At 38.0% G+C, this 22,356-nt stretch overlaps 1 pseudogene; it reads right to left on the reverse strand.

The window, feature by feature from the left end:
• Nucleotides 1-3,147: 3,147 nt before the first annotated feature.
• Nucleotides 3,148-22,122, reverse strand: LOC149227867 (phosphatidylinositol 4-kinase beta 1 pseudogene; annotated as a pseudogene).
• Between the last annotated feature and the right edge of the window lie 234 nt (nucleotides 22,123-22,356).

The raw sequence follows: 22,356 nt of genomic DNA on the forward strand, positions 1-22,356 counted from the left end.
AATATTAATTTGATGGTACCCTAAAAAACCATCTGTAAAGCAGTCGACCTCCTTTCCTCCCACATTATCCAAAACTTCATCAGTGAACGGTGTTGGGAACAGATCATGTACGCATGCATCATTCAACTTTCTTAAATCGACACAAATCCTTATTTCTCCCTTAGTATTTTTATCCTGCACTACTATCGAGCTCACCATTTGGATTCCTCCACAGGTTCAATTATTCTAGCTACGACCATCTTCTCAAGCTCCTCCTTCACCTTCTCTTTGTATTTTTGGTTTAGCCTATATGGTCATTGTTTTACGAGTTTCACATCTAGCTTCAAAGTGATCTTCATGATTCCCAAATCACCTACAATGCCTTTTAACTTAGTGAACTTTGTCAAAAATAGCTCCTAGTACTCATGCAGTAATTCGACGACCTTACTTACTATATCCTCATCCTAGTAATCTCTAATGTGTGTGAATTTGGGTTCCGCCTCTGAGCCTATATTGACTTTCTTCGTCTTAATAGGCTGTGTTATGTTATGTATCTCAACTTTTTGTCCCACAACCTCATGTTTTTCTTCTAACTCAATGATGTTAATGTTGCATGGATCTTCCTCGCCCTCTTCTGAGGTCATATTATAGAATTCTATTGTGTGCTGCAACTGCGCGTTGCAATTGGGTTGTACCCAAGTCTTTGTCTCATCTGGTGTCCGGAAAATTCTTACTTTGATTTCTCGAAGGGCATCATCGATACATTTAAAACCATCTTCAAAGCTAAATTTCAATACGAAGCTTTCCTTCAAATCGTACCAGTCGATAGTGCCATGGCGTAGCTCCGTTTCAAGATACCAATTCATCGATATCACATCCACAGTGTGGATAAATATGTGTACCCATTCTAGTTGAGTTTTTTCAACTTATGTTGTAGTCCAATGAGACAAATGTTCTTGGGGATCATCTTTACCATTATACTTCTTTATGAGCCTTGTGTTTGCATGACTGAACCTGAGCCTCATCACTCGGTGATACTCCTTCCAATCTCCTATATTATCTTTATGTATGCCCCACCATCGCGTAGATGTAGACATGAAAGCTATATCCAAGGCCTGGAATCATTGTAATTCCAATACATCCCTTTCAAACTCATCAAGGAATAATCTGACATCACCTAACCCATCATAGTAAGGTAAATTTCGTACCTATGTTGAGATGCAGCGAAGATATTTTGTAAGTTTGTTACAATGTAGAGTAGAAACTTCATGCAACCAGTTTTTCTAGTTCTCCAATTCCTCATCAGAGTCTGAGACACATGAACTATCATTTTCCCATATTATCCTCCATCTGCAGTGGGGTTGATCTAATCCTCATCCCGCAAAGTTAACTTATAGATATTTTCAATATCTTCATCACTGTATTTGTCACCGACAGGTTCTATATACCACACTCCTTGAGAGGGGTCCAAAGGAATAACAACCCTAGTACCATTATTATCGAATACCATACTTCATCTTTTCATGTTGATTATAGCATCCATATCAAATTCCTAATAGAGTCCATGTAAATCCGGATACGGATTATTGTCATCCACAATCTCAGTGACTTCAAAGTTCGCCACCACACTTGCTCCTTCAATGTCCACAACAACGCCATGCAATCGACCCATTGGGATGATTTTCTGCTGATTGTCCATGCATAGCTGAATCAATGACCATTGTAGATTTGGTTTCCCCATTCACTCCCAATTCTGCTTCGGTATTACATTCACATATGAGCCCAAATCAAGAATTACTTGGTCCAATTCGAATTCGTCAATCTGCGCATTTAATCACATCTCTCGACTAGTTCTTTTCTTATTTCTGTATACTCTGTTTAATGCGAGTTGTTCAAGATGTTGTTTCTCTTTACCAACATAGTTTTCAATTAGTTCTTGCAATCCTTATACTGCTTTTGGATCCCTTAGCAAATTCATACATGTTTGTAGAAAGGACTTCAGAAGGGTCGGATCAGGGTTCTCTGTCGCAGTAACCACTTCAGTTTTATTCTTTCGTGGTACTAGTTCCATCTGTATCTTCAATGTTGAAACTCCTATATCCATGAAACTCTTCTTCACTTCCATGAAGGTTTCTTTTTCCCTTTGCATATTCAACCCGATACTCTTTCTCCAACCTTCTTGACCCATGTATCCACCATATGCTTTTTTCCCTCTGTTTTACCTTCTCCTGTAGTTGTGCCACTTTGTGTCACTATGTTAACACTTGGATCATTTTCACGTGGTTCATACCTCATCATTTGCAAGCTCTACATAGGTTGTTGGTTCTTCTTTTCCTGCATTTTAGTCATCAAAATAGGACAATCCTCTATTACATGGTAGAATTGTCTACAATACTCATAGGAAGGGGTAGTGGGCTTATGACATTCCCACACAAAATGTCTAGATTCACCTCAGTTATAACATATAGTCTGATCTCAACCTCATCCAATGCCCCCTCTTTGACTACATCATCGGCCTTGAAATCCTCTGCGGGCCACAGGTGAACCATGATTTTCCTGTGCACTGCCTTCAGCTTGCATTCTGTATGTTGCAGTTTTCTTTATCATCAAATCATAGTTGTGACAATTTCTTTCGTCATGTCCTGCTAACCAGAGGAAATCTACAAAATAAATTCTTTGGCGACTATACATATTTATGTAAAAAATAACAGTGGTTAGTCGAGTGTTGGCCTGCGACTCGAAAAATACTACACTAGACACTCGGTCTGGTACTTGGTCCAACACTAGGTTCCAACTTCAAAGGATTAGGACCTCCAACAACCAAAAAATAATGATAGATAGGACACTGGTCCTTATAGTGCCCTTCCACTTTACACTTTATGCACCAAACATCTGAGTGCATATTAGGCCAAACTTCTTTTCCCTTCTTCAAATCTTGTATCTCCATATGTAAGCTCGCTAAATGGGTCTGTATTTGTTGAAATCCTATGTGAGTATCCTGTACAAGCGATGCTTTTAGCTTCATCACAATCTCTAATGCCTCACCTTGTGATGTGATCTTTTGTTGTGATAGCGGTAATCTGAGATGTGGTAATAGCTCAACTTATACCACTCTTTGTGCTACTCATCGGAGATCTAAAATTTGACTTTTCCCAACAAACATTTTAATCACTGATCTAATTCCCAAGCAGTTTTGTTTATTGCTTTCTTAATCTCTTTTATCTCCATAATGCACTGTGACTGCGAATTTTCTTTCTTGAACTCTGGGTTCAGTTCTTTCTTCATCTCAGCTAGCAGAGTGGCTGGGTTTGTTGTACTGTAATTAATATACAATGATAGTGCTATGTCCTGTAGTGCTATGAAAAGTTGGGCTTTCTTTATATATTCATCATTGATTTGTTGTGATTTCCATATAGCTTCTACGACAAACCAAAATTGCTCGGGATCATCTGATCCCTGACCCTTAAAAACAAGCATATTTAATGTGTTAGCCATATTAAATGGGAGAGGTGGAGGTGGAGGTGGAGGTGGAGTGGCCAGATGGGGAATCCCAGAAGTTCCTTGATTATCTGACTGTGACGCACCTCAAGGCGTGCTAGGATTTCTTCTTTCTTCTTCACTTTCTAATTCACCCAATAATGGACTATAAATAACTTCAACGAAATTATTGTAGTCTATTAGGAATCTCTTTCTTCTCTGCATAGATCCAGTATTTATTCATTTAAACATCAATATGCTATATTCATAGTACTCCCTTTTCACATAACAACATCTTAATCCAGAGCTTTGAGAAATTCAAATACTTACCTTGCGGACCCTTGGAAAACCGATGCTCAACTTCATTGTAGGATACTGATGTGTCAATTGTGAATTCAGTAGTAATGCCTCTGAGAACACTATCAATCCAGTAATCAATAACTCTTATGATCTTATTTTCAGTCTCCTTGAGTCACTTAATCAGCCTTGGGCTCCTCACAATAGGCTCGTCGCGCTTCCAACTGGTCTTACTTTTAGCTAGTTTTGAAAGCCACTTGTGCAAGTTGTTAACGAACAATGTGAAAAATATCCCATGTTGTTCTGTAAAGATATATCTCTGCAACCACCTTTATGTTAACAAGTGCAAATTTTTATTCTCTTGTGCTAAAAATTCACACAACTTCAGGTCAACCCAATCTTGAATCTTTTTTCTGGTCAGATGCCATATCACATATCCCTCAAATAGATCATGGTCCTGACAACAGAATCATTTTTTGACTTGAGGGGCTCAGACCCAGGTTCAAAGTTAGTTGTGCTAACCAGCAAAACCCTTTTATCACTGACCCTTTTGTCAATGATCTACTTGCACAAACCATAGTCTCACCCGAGGTAATATTGGGGGATGATGGAACCATGTTTATACATCCAGAAGGATATGGAGTGTGGATCTTGACTTAGTCTGACTCACCTACAGATTTATTACTAGGCTATGCGATCTTACTTCATGTTATACTGAATCTGATATATTCATACAAAAATACTACTTGCAGATCTAAAACTCTATCTATTGTGCATAAATCAATGAACCTTAACTATAATTGACCGTAACAACATTCATATATTGCTTCTGATCTTATCTTTTATTGCAAAACACAAAAATAAATAGTAATTGCATAAATTAAAGTACAAATGTAAGTACCCAAATCTTCCTTCAAAATCTTCTTTTTTATCTTCAGTTCTTCACAATTACAATCCTTCTTACCCTGTGCACACAGCTATAGACTTACCAAGGTCTCTGCACACATAGCTGCAGAAGCCTTCCCCTTCACTCTAACATAGAAATATATGACAATTCAGACTCAAAACATAATTGATCGATATCATACTACTATTGTCCTTTGACTTACTAAGACAACCCTTTATATATATTTTTCCCTTATAATACCATGGTCTGCAAACCATGGGCCAAAATTAAATCATACAGATTGATCCCATCTTTCTAAAAAATACGGGGCTTTGACCCACCCTAAATCCCCTATGACTCCTAAAACACTGCACGAATTACACTCCACTACTCAAAATGAGGGCTCTTTATAAAACTTTGACATAACTTTGACCTAGGGGGACCCTACCCACCACCAGTTGAAGGGAGTAGCAGTGATCTCGAATAATGATTTAAGATTACGGTATCATCATGTACGCATAAAAGAATAGGACATCTACAAAACCACATTCCATACTAGGTATGGACATTATGAGTTTGTAGTAGTTTCCTTTGGTCTTACAAATGCTCTAGATATGTTCATGTGTTTCATGAATTGTGTGTTGCATCCTTATCTGGACAAGTTCGTGATAGTGTTGCTTGAGGACATATTGATATATTCTAGGAATGAGGAAGAGCATGCAAAACATCTAGCATTGATCTAGATCTTTTTACTTCATGGATGCATACAAAATTGCATATAAAAGAGCATGTAATGAAACAACTATAAGACATGAAAAAGAAGTTGAAATCATAAAGAAACCACGAGATCAAAGGCACACAAATGATTTGATTTTAGATTTCACCCAGTGTGGGCTACGTCTCTGTGCATTGCTCAAAGTGGGGAGTCCTCTTTCATTAAATGGAAGCAAAACTAAATTACAATCAACTTTACATAAATGACCCTTATACTTCCAATCTCAGTCATGGAAAAAAAATGCAAAGCTTAGCTATAGAAACAAATATCACTGTTGAATTCATGGTGTGAAATTGTGTCAAATGACTATAAACTTGGCCATTTTTTGACACCGTCAAAATTTGGACTCTTGAGCATCTTGAAGATTCCCCAAAAGATTCCTTCCTAGAGATTGCAAAAAAATATGTTGCTCGAATGAAAATTTTGAGCACACCACTATGCTCCCTATGTTATTATGTGAAAAATTACTATAAAGTCAACATCATTCTATCATTGTGAAAAATCACCCTCTAGGGAATCTTTTAGATTCCTACAAGATTTTGCATGAGAATATTCTGTGGAATATTCCCCTGGAATATTTTTTTCTTGAAAACCCTTCCCGACCTGGGCACAGCTCTGCCTCGGCTCCTGGTTCCACTCTGCTCATACTCAACCTCCTCGGCGCAGCTCCATCTCCCTGGTTGAATGGTGAACTTGGTTTAAATAATTTTTCCTGGGCAGATATTTCAATGAAAGCCCATTTGGGTTGTTGGTGATAGGCTAACATTTCGGGGGGCGGGGGGGGTGGGGCATCAAAGGTCTCGGGGTCAAGCCCACAGGCCTCCCCTCTTATACCCATTTTGTATTCTTAAAATGGTGCATTAATTGATTTTGGTGGTGGTTTGTAATGGCGTCATTTTGAAATGGTTGGCAGTTACAGTGTGGCATATTGTGGTTGGTTGGGCCATCGTAGCAAGCCATTCGGCCTCCCATCCGCTGCGGGTTCAAACCCCGCCGACCCATTATAATATGGTGTTGTTACAATGAACGTGGGTGACAAGCTTTGACTACCTGCCACCCCATAATTAATATGTTTATTGGCGGGTGTGGCAGCCTGCCAACCCATCATAGATATAGATATATATATATATTAGTTAAAAACCACTAACCAAAAATTAGGGGTCACCGATGATTTTAAAGAGGTGACAAATTTTTCTTTTCCAACTGCTAGTTTTCATGTGCCGCCCCTTTGCCAAATTGTTACCTCGTTAGTGACTACCACTGGGCCTAGTTTGACTATAACTTTGACCCTCTATATCTTGAGCATACAAACTTAGATTTGGGTGGTGTTCATGTCGTTAGAATGAGAATGATGAGCATTATGATCTCATCCTTGTTTCACTTCAATCATATGACTTTGATTTTTGAGCTATTCTAAGCCACTTCTAAATTTTGGGCATTTCTCGAGCCACTTGAATCATTCCTCCCCACTGACGAGTGTTCGGTCCTCCAAAAGCATGCACACATCATGCACACTTCTTGTGTCCTTGTCAAGCCACACTTTCAACATCTGCATTCCATGAAAATCTGGTACATTCTTTGCAATCACATACAAATCCACACATGAATCAAACAACCCCATACTTGCCAAGAGTTTATAACACATAATCTTTAGTCAAGTTTACATCATAATAGAAACAAATACCCCAACTATCCAAAAAAGGCCAAATACATCATCATTTCCTTAATAAGTGATGGAAAACACATCATCACTTTTACAATTATTCACAATACATGATTTAGAAAATGCGGCCATGACAAGTTATCATATCTAGAAAAACCATATCTTACTCAACAAAGTGGACCACCAGGAATGTGGTAGATTCACTTGTTAAAATTTTCACTAGAATGTTTCTTTAACGGTGCTTTTTAGGCATGGAATACCTAACACGCAACTCTCTGGTGTCCATCCTCCTTGCAATAACTACAATAATTATTTCTCCTCCAAATGTTAGTTTAAAATTTCTTGTACCAAAAACACTTCACTTAAGTCACTAGGTGACAAGTGACCCTATCAACAATTTGATGGTTTTTTACGAATCAGATTTGCAATAAAAATAAATAAAACCTACAACAAAAACATATACAATCTAGAATAGCAAACAATAGTAAATATATCCAATGCAACAACCCAAATGGAAAGACTTTAATTGAATAAATTCTTTATTGAAAACACGTGGTGAAGGAGATCTACAAAAAGTATCTGAAAATCTCCCTCTATGGGATGGGTCCTTTGATGTCCTCGATGCTTCAGTAAACGATCTTCTCTCTCGGTGAAAAACCCAAACAATATGAAGAAACCAAATGGGCGTTGAAAAGAAAAGAGACGATAATGGTGACGTTGATAACGATCATGGTGAAAAATGAATGGAAATCCATCCTATTTATAACAAACTACTGAGTTAATCTAAAAAATGGAGAATAATAAAATAATATTGACCAAATCAAGATCTAACCGCTAGGAATACTTTATTATATTTATTGGAGAGGAAAAATATATTTAAAATGGTTAAATATCTTTATTTATAAATAATTAACAAATAAAATGATTAATTAATTATTTTGTGAGGATTAAGAATGGTGTGAAATTGAAATAATTATTAAATGGTGATTTAACAATTATTCCAATAATGGAAATAAGGAATAATAAATAAATAGTCATTTATCTAACTATTATTAGGGGATTTAGTCAAATGTGACAAGGAATAATTTTTTAAACAATGATTTAATAATTATTCCTAGAGAAAAATAAATAACTAAGGATTTATCTAATTATTCTCATGGTTTTTTTTTATTTAAATCATAAAATAATTTAATGAAAGTGGTTTACTAAATTATTTTCCATAGTGAAAGTGATTTGTCTATGGTAAAATTAATCCTATAGGGTGTATTTCGATCTGCCTAGTTAAAAATGCCTAGGTGATCATTTTTTGGTGATAACACCAAACTTTCTAGATTGTCTTGGAATGATTATTCCTAGTGTGCATTTGATAAGTGCCCATGGAACTCTCACTATGACTGGAATGTGATGAAGTGTTCTCATCATCTGTCATTGGTTTGTCACTGGTTGTCCTGGAGCATTCCCCAACCTCTTTTATAACATATCCAAGCCCTGCATAATGAGGAAATTCCTTCACTTTAATGCGATTGACAATGACTTGGCCATTAATTCTAAGGCCCTTATTGATTTATGTAGCTTGGGAGGTACTCCAAGCCCTAGGGTTCGAGGTTTGGAGGGAAAAGTGCCACAAGGGTCACTTGTGGGCTTGGAACCCAAGGTAGGGGTTTTTCACCCATCGGGATTTGGGCCAAAACCATGAATAATTTGAGCATGAGAAAATTTGAGGTGATAAAGCTTTTCGTGTCGATTCCAACTCTCCAAAGATAATAGAAATCAAAGCTCTAGAAGCAAAGATATTTATTTTTGAAGTTGACAATTAATTATGGACACTCAAAGTCATGTATGCTTGAGGAATTCATCCAAGAGACATCTCTCTACAAATGAATTCATGGATCCCTCTTTATGTGTATATATAGAGGTGAAGTGGGGGACTTATTGCTCATCGATTTGTGCATCACAGTAAAGCATACAAGGAGAAAGACACTTATGTTCTAGGCCACAACAAGGAGGGCTACCCAGTGTGGGAGAGAGGATTATTTTGGGTCTCTTTTGGTGACCGAAATTGCAAGAAAGGAGGGCCGAGGGATAGAAGTGAAGTCTAAAATGTTTAGGGCTTTGATGTTGGTAGTTTATCACTGAAATGGTATGTCACGGGCCTTTCTGTAGTAGTTTGTGGAAAATAAAGGGAGGATAGACCCTTGGAGAGGCAGTCAATGTTGTTGTGGGTAGGCTGCAGGCCCTACCACTTTGTTTGAGGTAAGCGTAGGGTAGATTGAGGGTTGTTCATACCCATAACAACTGCAAAAGAGGAGAAGACCTCTCCAAGAGAAGGTCATATCAAATAAATGGAGTTGTAGGTGATTTAAGGGACTGTGTATAGGGATATTGTAGCATGCTAGGTTCCCTAACTGGGTGCAGTGAATGACAGTGGTAGTTAACAGACTTAGAGAGTAGAATTTGTCTTGTGTTGGGTCAAGGATGTTGACCAGATTTGGATCGGAATATTGCAGCCTATGGAAGTCGTGTATTGGATTTGACTTGGGTGTCGAGAAGACTTAAATTAGGAACATAGTCCACATTGAAGGATTGGGAATCATTGGATTGGTAGAGGGAAACATGTTGATAGCCCAAAGTAGCCCTAGACTAGCTATATTGAAGTGATGAATAGGAGTTGAAGGTTGGGTGAATATTGGTGCTAAAGTGCAGCACCTTGATAGACAAAGGTGTCTACTAGCCTGACAATTTGGAGCTCGAGAATAAGACCTACCCAGAGAAAAGATTGGATCAACCCATGTACATACTATAGAAGTAATGTGCAACAATGTCAGGTGGCAGCCCTCCTTGATTCTCAATGTGTTGTGGCCTTGATGGAATAAAACAAAACCAGTGAGAAGTACAAGTGCAAAGGACCGACACGACAAGATACAACATCAAGTTTGCACAACGAAGTTTGTCATTATATCTTGTATACCATAGGCTGTTGTATTATTCATATTTGGTTTAATATAATGGAGATTGGGCCTATACATAATGTACAATTTGTTAAAATTTGTGTATATTTGTGCATGTGTTATTTACTACTTTATATATCTACTATGAAAAGTATTTTATGGTTGATATTATTGGTTTGGTAGCGTCATTGATTTTAAGACTCTAACCTAGACACAAGGTCATGGAAACTCAACATGGTATCAGAGCGTGTCTGAGCTAATTTGGAAGTTAGTGAATCAGAGTTGTGCACGATGAAGTACAACTTAAGATGGAGTTGGTCACATTGTAGGTGACAATGTCGAAGTTGTAGGCTAGTATTTGGTATGAGGATAGGTTGGAGGGGTTTTCCAACTATAGTCCATGGAAGGAAAGGATCAAGTTTGTCCTGCAGGTCAACATGATCTAAGAGTTCATCGAGAAAGCCATCAAGAAGACAACTAACATAAAGGAGTTGGAAGCGTATGAGGATTTGGCTATGGGGATGAGATTAATCATCCTAGATGGTGTGAAGGATACCATAATACCTCATTTGTTCGGGAAGAACACTCCACATGAGATGTGGATGGCTCCTTATAATTTTTTCTAGAATAGTAACAAGAATTGGGTATTGGTATTGGAGGACAAGTTTAAGTCCACCAAGATGATAAAGGGTGAAGGCATGACTTCGTATCTGACGAGATTGTCTCAAGTCAAAGATGAGCTTGTTGTCATTGGTGTGACTATTTCATATGGAGATATGGTGAGGATTTCTTTGAAAGGGTTCAATGAGGAATAAAAACCCTTCATCAAAGGGATTGTTTCCAGAGAGAAGTTTCCATACTGAAATATGTTGTGGGACGACTTCATTTAGTAATAGTTGTGAGACAATGATCTTCATCCAAAGAAGAATACTTTCGATGATGACATGGCACTTGCAATGTGAATGAAGGATAATGAGAAGAAAGACTTGAGTAAGGTCAAGTGTTTCAACTGTGGAGAGATGGGTCATTTTTCATCGAGATGTACGATGAAGAAGAAGGGAGATGATGAAAAGAGGAAAGGAAAGTAGGTCATCATTGTTGCCACTTCAGCTACGATAAATGGTCTCAACAAGAGATTGGAAGAGGACTTTGCTATGATCTCTCATTTCTCGTAGGGTACTATCAATGAGGATGGATGGTATGTGGACAGTGGTGTGATGAAGCATATGACAGGGTCACAGGAGGTGCTTGAGACTCTAGCTAAATGGGACTTGAAGTTTCACATGGCGTTGGGAGACAAGAGTCAGTGGGAGATCTAAGGATCTAGTGTTGTGCCATTCAAGATGGATAGAGGATGTGTGATGTGGGCCCAGGATGTACTATTTGTACTAGGACTCATATCTAGCTTGATTTCTATCTCGATGATCGAGAGGAAGGGGTTTGAGGTCTTTTTATAGGATGGGAAGGAAAAAATCATGCCCATAGGCTCTAAGTCTGATGGGATTGTACTCAGAGATAGAGATCATGGTCTATACAGGATGATGGGAAAGCCTGGGGATCATGGAAAGAAGCAAGTGGAGTAGGTGTAGGTTCCAAAGAAGTAGGAGTAGGTGCAAGTGCATGTGAAGGCTTTAGAGGAGTATTTACAATTTCCTAAGAAGAAGGTACACCTTCCCTAGGAGAAGGTCCATATTCCAAAGATTCAGAGTGAGACGAGTTCTAGAGGGAGCTTGCAGATTCAGAGGGATACTCCACAGTCCAAGAGGAGCGAGTGGTTAGTGGGGAGAAATGGTGATCTTACAACTGATAAGAATAAATCATGGAGAGAGTGGAAGAAATTATATGAAAAGAAGAAGAAGCAGGATGCTTCCAGTGACATCAACACTTCCGAGAAGGGTGTAGTTCAGCATATAGGGATTTCTATGATTATAAGTAGCAAGAGTTGGTCAAGTGTTGCAAGTAGTGATGACAACGATGAGAGACTTCCTAGTCTTGGAGGTACCTTCCTCGCTAAGAGGGAGTGTTGATTTGTGTAGCTTGGGATGTACTCCAAGCCCTAGATTTTGGAGTTTGGAGGGAAAAGCACCACAAGGGTCACTTGTGGGCTTGGAACCCAAGGTAGGGGTTTTAAAACCATTGATATTTGGGAAAAGAACATGAAGAATTTGGGAATGAGAAAATTTAAGGTGATAGAGCTTGGCCTGCTGATCTCAACACTCCAAATATCACTCAAATAAGAGCTCTAGAAATGAAGATATGAAATTTTGAAGTTGAAATTAGTTCTATACATTCAAAGTCATGTAGGCTTGAGGAATTTGTCAAAGAGACATGTCTCTTAAAATTAATTCATGGATCCTTCTGTATGTGTATATATAAAGGTGAAGTGGAGGACTTACTCATCAATTTATGCATCACAAGGTAGTGTACAAGGAGAAATACACTTTTGTTCTAGGCTATAGTAAGGAGGGAAAACCAGCGTGGGAGTGAGGATTGATTTGGGTCCCTTTTGCTCACTGAAATTACATGATAGGAGGGCCAAGGTACATAAGTGAAGACTGGAATGTTTAATGGTTTTTTGTAGTGGCCCATGGTAAATAAAGGGAGGATAGACCCTTGTATAGGTAGTCTAATTTGTTGTGGGTAGGCCGTAGGACGTACCACTCTTTTTTAGGGAAACATAGGTGGATTAAGGTTTTTTCATGCCCAAAACAACAACAAAAGATGAGAAGACTTCTCCAAGAGCAGGCCGCAACAAATAAAGGGAGCCATAGGTGATTCAAGGGAGTGTGTGTAGGGATATTGTAGTATCATGCTAGGTGATCTAACCAGGTGTAGTGAATGATAGCAGTGGTTAATAGACTTAGAGAGTAGAATTTGTCTTTTGTTGGGTCAAGGATATTGGCCAAATTTGGATCAAAGTATTGCAGCCTATGGAAGCCATGTATTGGAGTTGACTTGGGTGTCGGGAAGACTTAAAATAGGAGTAGATTCCACAGTGAAGGATTCGGAATCATTGGTCTGGTGGAGGGTAGTGTTTTGATACCCCAAAGTAGCCCTAGACAAGCTATCTTGAAGTGACAAAGAGGAGTTGAAGGTTGGGTGAAGATTGGTTCTAAAGTCCAGCACTTTTATGGACAAAGGTGACTCCTAGCCTCAAAGTTTGGAGCTCAAGAATTAGGCCTACCCATAAAGCATATTGGATCAGCTTGTGTACATGCTATAGAAGTGATGTACAATAGTGTTAGGTGGCAGCCCTCCTGGAGTCTCAATGTGTTGTGGCCTTGATGGAATAAGGCACAACTAGTGAGCAATATAGGTGCAAAGGACCCACAGGATAAGATACAACATCGAGTCTGCACAGTGAAGTTTGTCATTATATCTTGTATACCATAGACTATTGTATTATTCTTATTTGGTTTAATATAACGAAGATTGGGGTTGTACATATTGTATAATTTGTTAAAAACTGTGTATATTTGTGCATGTGTGATTTACTGTTTTATATTTCCACTATGGAAAGTAGTTTATGGTTGACATTCTTGGTTTGGTAGCATTAGTGATTTTAAGACTCTAACCTAGAACCAATGTTGTGTAAATTCAATATCCCTTCCCTTGATACTCCATCTTCTTCAACAATTTTGATCCAATTCTCGTTGTATGTTTCTCAAAAGTAGCGAAATCATCATCATGAAAAGTACATGAAATTAAAGAATCATTTTTTACCTCAGGCTTACTATGCTACAACTTTTCCAAGGCCTCCTCCTTGGCTTCTAACTGATGTTGCAACCTTTGTTTCTCCTCTTTTGCATCTTGTAGGAGATTATTTAGTTCAACATTCTCTACTTGAATTCTTTGGTCGACTTCCTTGAGTTCTTGGAGAAATGCTGCATTTGGTGCCCTTTTCAATTTTGGCACAACATCTGATAAAATATTTTTCTCATTGCCTGAATCAAAACCCAAGTCGATAGGTCCATCTTCTGCAATCCCAATAGATGCAATCTTCATTCATCGCCTGAGTCTGATCCCATGTCAATTGGTCGAATGCCTGCAGATCTCACAACTGTGATCCTCTCATCATCCTCTGATTCATATTCTTGGTCTTGCTACATAGTTGCAACTATCTTCTGCTTCACCTTTTTGTTGTTCCTCTTAGGCCTCAATTCTAGATGTAATTTCCAACAATTCTCCTCATCATACCCTTCTTTCTCACAATGAGTACAAGAGGGCCTTGCTTCTCTTCTCTTAGCTACTGCTACATTCTTTGGGCAATCATCTTGCTCATGCTTCCCCCTTCTTTCAAGATGTACAACCTTTACACTAGCTTCATTAAGAGACTTAGGCTCAAATGTTAACAATGAATGATGAAAATAACTATGCAAAGAGACAATATATTTCATCAATGTTTCATAAGTGTCTACTTGAACATTCAATGCTAATGCTTTTTTCTAAACTCCTCTATAAAATTATGAACAGTTTGACCTTTTCTTTGTTTCAAATGTTTCCATTCCATCATGGCCATTTTTCTATAACCCAATGGGTAAAATCGTCCTCTTAAAGTAGAAATTAACTCAAACTAAGATGAAATACATTGACGACCACTCTTACCACCTTGGTACGACTTTCCTTCCCACAAGACGACAACAATGCCACTCAATTGAAGGGATGATAGGTGGATCTTGGCTTCATCCTCTTTGATTTTTTGCATTCGGGAATACACTTCAACCTATATTATCTAGTTATATAGCTTTCCTGCATTACATTATCCACTAAATATAGGTAAATCAAACTTGACATCCAGCTTGAAAAATGGATTTTTAGATGCATTCTTATGATTCCTATTAGAATGTCAAGAAGAGGAAGAAGAATAACTTTCACTGGAGCACGGAGAGGGAGGAGGCTCTTCTTCTCCACCTTCATGATTTAACGAGGCATGATCATCTAATTATTTCTTATCAGGCTTAATTGTCTTCTCATATTCTGCAAACAACTTGTCAACTTTCTCTGCCATGGTGAAGAATATCTTGCAATAATTTCGCTCTTCCTCCATTTGATCTTCCTCACTTGCCATGTTTCGTCTTCATGCTGCACAACCCACTTCGGGATAAAAGTAATCGAGTTTTCCTCCTCCTCTTTAGAGCTTGTTCCTAGTTAGAATTCAATCATGCAACTCGCATCAAGAAGACCTAATCTTATACCAAACTTGATCCATATATTTTTACTTCATGGATTCATACAAAATTTCATATAAAAGATCATGTAACCAAATGACTTAAACAAATGAAAAAGAAGCGGAAATCATAAAGAAACCATGAGATCAAAGGCATGCAAACAAGTTGATTATGAAGTTCACCTAGTGTGGGCTACATCTTCGGGCCCTGCGCAAAGTGGGGAGGCCTCTTTCATTATAAATGGCAGAAAAAATTAATTACAATCAACTTTACATAAATGACCCTTATACCTCCAATCTCAGACATGGACAAAAAATGCAAATGTTAGCTGCAAAAACAGACATCACCATTGAATTCATGGTGTGAAATAGTGTCAAATGACTATAAACTTGGCAGCCTTCTAACACCATCAAAATCTAGACCCTTGGGTATCTTGAAGATTCCCCTAATGATTCCTTCTTAGAGATGGCCGAAAAATATGCTCCTCAGATGAAAATTTTGAGCACACCACTGCGCTCCCTATGAAATTTTGTGAAAAATAACTATAAAGTTGGCATCATTCTCTCACTGTGAAAAATCACCCTCTAGGAAATCTTTTTTATTCTTCCAATATTTTTCATGAGAATATTTTGTGGAATATTTTAGGGAATATTCCCCTAGAATATTTTTTCTCGAAAAATGTGCCTTTCCTGAGCGAAGTTTCACCTTGGCTTCTAGTTCTACTTCACTCGTACTTGGCCTCCTCGACACTCCTCTATCTCCTCGATTGAATGGTGAACTTGGTTCAAACAATTTTTCATAGGAAGATTTTTCAATGAAAGCTCATTTGGGTTGTCAGTGACAAGCTAACTTTGTGGAGGGCAAAGGTCCCGGGGTCAGGCTCGCCCCCCCCGGCTCCCCCACCCCCCAATTATAACTATTTTGTATTTTTAACATGGCGTTTTAATTTATTTTGGTGGCAGTTTGTAATGGCGTCGTTTTCAAATGGTTGGCAGTTACAGTATGGCGTATTGTAGTTGGTTAGGCCATTGCAAAGGTCGGGCCAGCCTCCTAGCTACCGCGAGTTCAACCCCATCGAACCATTATAATATGGTTTTGTTACAATGAATGGGGGTGGTTGGGTTTAACTATCTGGCGCCCCATAATTAATATGTTTGTTGGTGGGGATGGCGGCCCGCCAACCCACCATACATATTATTATAATTTATATATATCTATATATCTATCTATCTATCTATATATATATATATATATATATATATATATATATATATATATATATATTAGTTAAAAACCGCCAATTGAAAATTAGGGGTCATCGGAAAATTTAAAGAGGTGAGAAATTCTCCTTTTTTGACCTTTGAATTCCGTGTGCGGCCCCTTTGCTAAATTGTTTCCTTGTTAGTGACCATCGTTGGGCCTAGTTTGACCAGAACTTTGACCGACTATATCTTGAGCATACGCACTCATATTTCATTGTCCTTCACGCCATTGAAATCAGGAAAACAAGCACTACAATTTAGCGTTAGTTTCACTTCAATCTGTTGACTTTGTTTTTTTATCTATTCTAAGCCACTTCTAAGTTCTTGGCATTTTTGGAGCCACCTGGATCAAGCATCAGTCTTGAGATTGCTAAGAGAGCATCAATTGTATGCCAAACTTAGTATGTGCAATTTCTTTTAGACATAATTTCCTTGCATGGGGCATGTTGTTTCCAAAGAAGGTATAACAATGGACCCAAAAAATATTAGAGCTATCATAGAGTGGGAAACTCCTAGGAATGTGGATGTGGTCAGATGATTTATGGGATTGGAAGGTTATTACAGGAGGTTCATCAAGAACTTCTCATGTATTTCCTATTTGATTACTTCTTTGTAGCAAAAATGAAGGAACTTTGAATGGAATGAGGAGTGTGCGGATAATTTTTAGTAGTTGAAGCATTTTCTTACAAATGCTCTAGTCTTGAAGGTTGCAGATCTAGATAAATAGTTTTTGGTGTGTACAGATCCTTGCAAGAGAGGAATTGGTGGAGTCCTAATGCAGGAAGGATAGGTAGTATGTTATGATTCAAGGAAGTTGAATGAGCACGAGAAGAACTATGTGACTCACGATCTTGAGTTGGAAACTATCATTCATGTGTTGAATATGTGGTGGCACTATCTTCTTGGAAGGAAGTTCATCTTGATGAACTGTCAAACTGGGATGAGGTACTTGTTTGACCAACCTAATCTGAATGATAGATAAGCTAAATGGGTAGATAATCTAATTGAGTTTGACTTCAAGATCAAGTACATTAATGGCAAAGAGAACATGGTTGTAGATGCTCCTAGTAGAAGAGTGCAAGTAAGTCATATTGCAACTATGATTTCATATGGAAAAAACTTGTAGGAGTGGATCTTGTAGGAAGGAAAACATTATGGCAAGTACCAGTAGCTTAAGAACAAGTTATAACAATAGGGTACAAGTTATCAGGATGTGGATTATCATCTCACAACATATGGTTTTGTCAGATTTAGGAACATGATCTATGTGCTAGACAACAACAATCTCAAGAAGCTTACCTTGAGAGAATTTCATGTCAAGCCATACTTAGCTTACTTGGGATATCAAAATACATTGACAGCAATTAAGAAGTTCTATCACTAGCCAAAATTGAAGGAAGAGGTGGCTAAGTATGTTGAAAAATGTTTGGATTGTCAATGGGTAAAAGTAGAGTGTAAGAATCTAGGCAGTTTATTGCAGCCATTTCCAATTCCAGAATGGAAATGGGAGGTCATATCCATGGAATTTATTATAGGTTTTTTGAGGACATCGAAGTGACATGGTTCTATTATGGTTGTGGTTGACAAGTTGACAAAGGTAGCTCATTTCATTATAGTTAAGTCTACGAACACAGCTAGTGGCATAGCACAATTTTTCATGAGGGAGATAGTGAGGTTACATGGTATTTCTAAGAATATTATGTCAAATAAAGATGCCAAGTTCACTTCCAGATTTTGGAAAGAGTTGTTAATAGATTTGGGAATAGATTTAGCCTTTCGTACAACTTATCATCTGCATAAAGATGGAAAAATAGAGAGGGTTAATAGGATTTTTGAGGACATGTTAATAATGTATGTCATGCATCAATAATGGAAGTGGGAAGAGTATATTCCACCGGTTGAGTTTTTTTATAATAATGGGTATCATGAGTCCTTGAATATGAGTCCATTTGAGGCACTTTATGGGAGGAGCTATAATACTCCCATCAGTTGGAGTGATTTAGTGAACGGGGTATTGATTCGATTGGACATGTTGGCATAGATGGAACAAAACATGGAAGTTATCAAGAAGAATCTAAAGGTTACACATGACAGGAAAAAGAGTTATGCAAATCAACACAAGGGTATTTAAGGAGTTTTAGATTGGGGATCATTTGTACTTGCACATCAAACCAAGAAGATCTCCTTGAGGATTAGATCATGTTCCAAGCTGGAAGCTCAGTATTGTGGAACTTTCAAGATACTTGAGAGGACCAAACCAGCAGCCTACCAACTTGCACTGCCTCTGACAGTGAAAGTCCATGATATTTTCCATGTTTCATTTCTTAAAAGATATGTGAAAGATGTTGATAATGTGATTGATTGGTTTGTATTTCAAGTGGAACCAGAATGAGAATTCCAGTCAAAACCTCAGTTCATTTTGCAACAAAAGATGCTCATTCTTCGAAATCGAGCAATTGAGTAAGTTAAACTGCAGAGGAAGCACTTTGGTCCTGATGAAGCTACATGAGAGATGGATGATCATTTGCAAGCTATGTATCCTTCTCTATTCGATGGTTGAGTGGATGTATTCTGATATATGTATTGATATTGAGTTTTGGTTATGTCTATATATATGCATATGTATGTAGATACCACAACAAGATGTGTTATAAAGCTCCAATAAGCGGTATGGTGTTCATGGTATGACAGTCATGGTCTTAGTAGTATGATATGATGTAAATGATGCATCGAGTTATGTTAGAAAGCTCCATCAGAAGCATGTGTTTTTCTAGTTTATAAGTGTCATTAAACACCAACGACATTGATCCCCCAAGGGGAAGGGGTTTGTAAGAACCCCTAGTTGATTTCCTATGTACATAAAAAATAAGACTAAGGTGATGGGACACATATTCCAAGTTGAATGTTGGGAAAAAAATAATGATGGGTATCACTAGTGATTAATTAATGGATATGGAAATTTGAAAAGGCGTCGGAAAAGATAAAGGGGCATTAATTGGCTATTATTTATGAAAATAAAGGAAAATAGGAGAAAAGGGAGATGAAGGGCCATAAATTTGCATGAAAGGGAATTTGAAGTAAAAATGAAGGAAAATGAAGAAAATAGAGGCCTCAATGATAAAAAGGCTTCTGAGGATCAATTCACAACTTTTTTCAGTTCAATTTTGGGAGCTCTCTTCTATTCACTCACTCTCTCATACTCTTGCACACTTAGAGAATTCTTGGAGCATGCTTGGAGCTCCCTAGTTTTCACTTGGGTTGGAGAAAGAAGGCAAAGGAAAGGCAATAAATCACACAGGAACAGGTGGATCAACAACTATAGTTAGATTGCTTTGCAGGTAACAGGTTGTATGTGTGATTTCCTTTTTTATTTGTGGATGCATGGTATATGTCTATGATTATCTGGTTATGTGTTGTCATTAGCATGGATATTGTTATCTCAAAATCAGACCCTGATAGGCTGCTGGTCAGGTTGACTCTAAGTAACTGTTTCAAACCAACTTTTGGCTGAGGCTTAGCCTCCTCAACCTGAGAGGGCTCTCTCAAAGGTTAATGATTTTGATAAAGATTAAGATGGCTAACTCTTATAGAACAAGTGTGACAATTATGAATGCTGGAAACACATTAAATAACTATCCATTGGGCTTATGGAGTCAACAAAACCTCAATATAACAGTGAACTCAACCTTACATAGAAGTCAGGGCACTCAGCATTTAGACATTCAGAACATAACTCACATGGGACCACAGTTTATAAATGCATACAGGAAATCAGAGCGCATTCAGTGAATTCTAAGTGATTATACATCTATACCACTGTAAACAAAACTAAGAATAAGACAACATCACACATTCTGAATATGAAAAATCCTTCATGAATCCTGAGAAGTAAAATCAAAATTATATTACTGAAAGTGAGTCTTTACATAAGCCAAATACTATGCTCTGTTATAAAGTTTTCCAACCCTGGTTACATTGCTGTTTCAGTTATATATAGAGCTCTTCCACCTAACTGAGGTTCCTCCTCCAGCGTGAGGGGAACTCCAATTCTGCCTATGATGACACCTACTAACACTTTAACTAACTAATAATTACAACTGACTACTAATTGACAGCTCTGGAATCCTAAAACAATTAAGATTCTAATTCTACTAGATCTTCTAGACTTCTAAATCAAATAGGACTCTAATTCCATAACAGCCTTGGTCTACAATCATTTTCGTTCTCTGACATCTGGTTTCATTCTGGCGGTGGCTGTGATGGACCTTTAATGCTTCATGTTACTCTTCGATATCACATGTTTTCCAATGCCCTGAAACATAGGAAACTGCCCCTGTTTGTCGGTCCTCGGTTTGCCTCAAAATGTTCGACTCTAAAGAAGCATGCCTTTTATCCTTTAATTACCCAAAATGGAGCAGACTGCCACGTCCTTGATGTGCTGTAAGCCTTTCCCATGTACCTGTGTGATGACAAAACCTTTCGAAAAGATTTTCCGCTTTGTCAATCATAATTGATCAACTGAATTGTAATATGTAGCTACAGCAGTTTCATAGCGCGCTACGAAACTGCTGTGTAATTTCAAAAACACAGTCCTGTGCCTTGATTTCGAGCACTGCTAGGAAATAACCGTTCTTTATGTGAAGGCTGTTTCGTGTCAAGATAACTGTATCCTCCTGAAGGTGAAGCAAAAGCTCCTTAACAAAGATGACTAACGGAAAACAGAAACCTGAGAATGAAATGCGCTCGAGCAATATAAATTCGCACAAGATACCATTCAACACACGTTGGTAATAATCATATTGCCTTGATCGCCAAGCATCTAAAGTGCTGCTAATGAGAGATAGAACCAAAGAAACACATTGCTCTTCTGTCAAACTTAAATGAAAGCGCTTTCGCAAATTTTGTATTGTTTTTGGTCCACCTTTAAAACATGGGAAACCAGAGTCCTGCAACATTTCAACCAGTAATATGATCCGTTCTGCATGTTTTCTACATGTCAAAAATCCCTGAATGCATAGGACTTTGAAATAGTCGAAGAACTTGCTCGGACTACCCTCTGCATCAGAATCCATTACCTCTAGAAGTTCTCGAGTCAACTTTGAAGGGAGCACTTTCAAAATTCACACCACCAGGAGAATTGGATAGCATAAAACCAAAATCAATATGTATGATATGTCCTTCCTCATCCATCAACAAGTTTCCATTATGTCGATCTTTCACCTGAAGTAGGTAGCACAATATGGAATATCCATCCATGCTCTCAACAAAGTTTCTCTGAGAAAGCTTGAAAGAAGGTGAGTTTTCCTTGTATTTGTCTGTAAAGAGCTCCCACAAGCTTGTGATGTTTGGATGCCTGCTTTTAATAGCATGTAATGATGCTGTGTCTGGAATCGTTTCGATCAAAGCAGTATACGAAGAAGTAACAAGAACTTCATAAGGACGCAACCAAAGCGGTAGCCCTGCCTCCTGGAAAATATCATAGAAATGAGAAATAAGCCGCATAGCAAGATGCTCCTGCCTGCAATCATCACCACTTTTCACAATAATAGAGCGGAGATCCCAGCCAGGTAATTTCCCATAGATAGAAGCCTTTCTGATCCTTTCCTTTTTAGTGTACTCTGTACAAAAGCGGAAAAAATTGAACTTCTTTCTTCTGTCCAATTCCATGTGCACGATCCTGGGCTTGTAGATCAACTTGTGGATTCCAGTCACTGTCATACAAAATGACCACATCTGTTGTGGCAAGGTTAATACCAAGGCCTCCAGCTCTAGTTGAAAGCAAGAAAACAAACTTTTCACTCCTTTCTTGATTGAAAGAATCTATGAAAGCATCACGATCTTCTCCTGAAGTATTCCCAACCATTCAACAATACTGATATCCACGGAACATACAATAATCCC

The sequence above is a fragment of the Pinus tabuliformis genome, chromosome J, assembly GCF_031772625.1.
Source record: "Pinus tabuliformis cultivar Carrire ecotype Pingquan chromosome J, CPIR1, whole genome shotgun sequence".
In the NCBI taxonomy this organism is placed as follows: Eukaryota; Viridiplantae; Streptophyta; class Pinopsida; order Pinales; family Pinaceae; genus Pinus; species Pinus tabuliformis.